The sequence below is a fragment of the Colobus angolensis genome, unplaced genomic scaffold (genome assembly GCF_000951035.1).
Source record: "Colobus angolensis palliatus isolate OR3802 unplaced genomic scaffold, Cang.pa_1.0 Scaffold69, whole genome shotgun sequence".
In the NCBI taxonomy this organism is placed as follows: domain Eukaryota; kingdom Metazoa; phylum Chordata; class Mammalia; order Primates; family Cercopithecidae; genus Colobus; species Colobus angolensis.
This window is the reverse complement of record NW_012120598.1, coordinates 7,274,000-7,277,422: the sequence shown is the minus strand read 5'-3', so window position 1 is coordinate 7,277,422 and position 3,423 is coordinate 7,274,000. Positions and strand designations below refer to the sequence as shown.

At 36.5% G+C, this 3,423-nt stretch overlaps 1 pseudogene; it reads left to right on the top strand.

Annotated features, from left to right (window-relative positions):
• Positions 1–267: 267 nt before the first annotated feature.
• On the top strand, positions 268–1,057 carry LOC105500827 (annotated as a pseudogene).
• Positions 1,058–3,423: the final 2,366 nt, after the last annotated feature.

The window sequence follows — 3,423 nt, the reverse complement described above, 5'->3', positions numbered from 1 at the left end:
ATATAGCTACTGTATTCATGACATTATGGTTTTGAGAAATAGAGATACAACAAAGATAAACAAAACAGAATGGAGTACCCAGAAATAACTTCCAAACAAGGATACCCAACTGAGTTTTCACAAAGGTACAAAGCAATTCCTGGAATAAGGATGGTACTTTTAACAAATGATGCTGAAGTCCTTGGCTATTCATAAGGGAAATAAAAAAAAAAAACACATCCTACATTAATATTAAATAAAAATCAACCATAGATCTAAATATTAAATATGCCTTGGTTCAAGGCATGGAAAGTCACCAGTAAGGATGGAAATGCTAGTGGAACCGCGTTGCTTGAGGCTCTGGACTGCACCCTACCACAAACTTGTCCAACTGACAAGCCCTTGGTGATATTGGTACTTTTCTGTTGGCCAAGTGGGGACTGGTGTTCTCAAACCTGGTATGGTGGTCACCTTTGCTCCAGTCAATGTTACAACTGAAGTAAAATCTGTTGAAATGCACCATGAAGCTTTGAGTGAAGCTCTTCCTAGGGACAATGTGGGTGGGCCTCAATGTCGAGAACGTGTCTGTCAAGGATGCTCATCGTGGCAACGTTGCTGGTGACAGCAAAAACGACCCACCGATGGAAGCAGCTGGCTTCACTGCTCTGGTGATTATCCTGAACCATCCAGGTCAAATCAGCGCTGGCTATGCCCCTGTACTGGATTGCCACATGGCTCACATTGCATGCAAGTTTGCTGAGCTGAAGGAAAAGACTGATACCTGTTCTGGTAAAAAACTGGAAGATGGCCCGAAATTCTTGACATCTGGTGATGCTGCCATCGTTGATATGGTTCCTGGCAAGCGTATGTGTGTTGAGAGCTTCTCAGACTATCCACCTCTGGATCACTTTGCTGTTCATGATATGAGACAGACAATGGCCATGGGTGTCATCAAAACATTGGACAAGAAGGCTGCTGGAGCTGGCAAGGTCACCAAGTCTGCCCAGAAAGCTCAGAAGGATAAATGAATATTATGCCTAATACTGCCACCCTGGTCTTAATCAGTGGTGGAAGAACGGCCTGAGAACTGTTTGTTTCAATTGGCCATTTAAGTTTAGTAGTAAAAGACTGGTTAATGATAACAATGCATCGTGAAACTTTCAGAAGGAAAGGAGAGTGTTTTGTGGACCACTTTGGTTTTCCTTTTGGGGTGTGGCAGTTTTACATTTTTAGTTTTTAAAATCAGTACTTTTTAATGGAAACAACATGACCAAAAATTTGTCACAGAATTTTGAGACCCATTAAAAAAGTTTAATGAGAAAAAATTTACTATTAGATTTTTAGGATATAATATAGGGAAAAACTTTTACAATCTACGGCTTATAAAAAGTTTTTATATATAACACCAGGAACAAGATCAATTAATAAAAAGAGATAAACTGACTTCATCAAAATTAAAATTATTTTGTGTGTGCATTATTTTGTAAACAGAATGGAAAGACCAGCTACAGAGAGAGAGAGTATTATAAAAGCACTTATCGGAAAAAGGACTTATATCTGGAATACATAAAGAACTCTCAAAATGCAACAATAGAAAATCCAATTATAAAATGTCAAAAGATACATAGAGACAATTCACTGAAAACCACATTCTGATGATGAATAAGCACACCAAAAGATATCCAACATCACTAGCCATTAGGGATATGCAAATTAAGACTACAAAGTGATATTACTACACAACTATTAGAACAGCAAACATTTTAAAAATTTGAAGTGACAGTACCAAAAGTTGGTGAGGATACAAAGAAACTGAATCTCTCCCACACTGTTGGTAGAAATGTAAAATGGAACAGCCACTTTTAGAAGTAGCTTAAAAGTGGTTTGGAAATTTTGTAAAAAAAAAAAAAAAAAAAAACTAAACATATGCTTATCATATGATCCAGCAATTGCACTCCTAGCCATTTAAGCCAGGGAGCTGGAAATGTGTGTCTATGCAAATATCTCTACACAAATATTTATAGCACCTTTATTTATAACAGTCCCAAACTGGAAACAACCAAAGTGCTCCCTTATGGACAAGTGGTTAAATAAACTTGGTACATCCAGATAATAGAGTATGATTTAGCAATAAATAGTAACAGATGGCTGATGCAATCGGCAGCTTTCATGAATCTTGAGGCCATCAGGCTGACTGAAAACAGCTAATCTTAAAAAGGTCACATAGTATGTGAAACTTTTTACATAACAATAAAAAGTGGCCAGATCGTAGAAGAGAACAAAACAAATGAGTGGTTGCTGAAAGGTAGAGTTAGGGACTATGAGAAGATGGTGAACGGGACTGTAAAGGAATAGCACGAGAGGGATATTTATGATAATGGAAGAGTTCTATGGCTTGATCGTGGTCATGCTGACACCAGCCTACACGTGTGATTGCACGACGTACAGCTACACTCATACGTTGTACCAATGTTTGCTGATAGCCATGGTTGATTTTATTATTTTTTATAGTTGATATGCCATCTATACATTATTTTGTTTGTCTTCCAAGCAACAACATGGTCAAATAAACACTGTGGATACAATGTATAGAAATATAATTTAGGTTACTACTTTTATAATTCTATAGTTACCACTGCTATTGGACCAAAGGCCTAGTAAAAAATATATATATAAATAAGGTGAAGAATTATACAACTATGATATATGAAAAACCTTCTTACCTGGCAGGACGTGGGCTGTTGATTGCTGACATGGTCTTCTACAAGTCTAATGTAAGTTAAGGCAGCAGCTCCTTCTCTGATTGAGTATTCTTCGCTGTCTGAACTAATTCTATCCAAATGTGGGCAGGTTTGTATAAGAATGGCAACAGAAATCCAGAGAAGGTCGCATATTGTGTTTTAAGTTGTATGTCCTCCTTTGCACTGCTTTTTGGCTAATGAGGCTATAAACCAAATGAGAGTAACCTTGAAATATGTCTTCATCATCCTTGCCAGTTTTTACCTTTGGAATCTAGTCTATCTACATGGAAAGATTTAGCTAAAGGTACAGTCTGGCTAAAAACATTCTAAGATGCATATTTTCTTGGCAATTTTTTATTTAGGTGAAACTGACAATATAAATTTAACCATGTCAAGTGAACAATTAAATGGCATTTAGTACCAATCAAATTAAACAATTAAATGGCATTTGCTCTGTTGTAAAACTACCTCTTCTATCTGGTTTCAAAAAATCTTCATCATTACAAAATAAACCTTCATATTCATTAAATAGTTGCTTCCCTGCCTCCTCCAGCTCTTTTAAACCACCAATCTGCATTTTGTGCTGTTGTAAACATATCTGTAAATGTATTTGTTTGAATACCTGATTTTAATTTTGTGGGGATATATATGAAGGCTTGGAATTTGGAGGTTATTTAGTAATTTGGTGTTCAACATTTTGTTT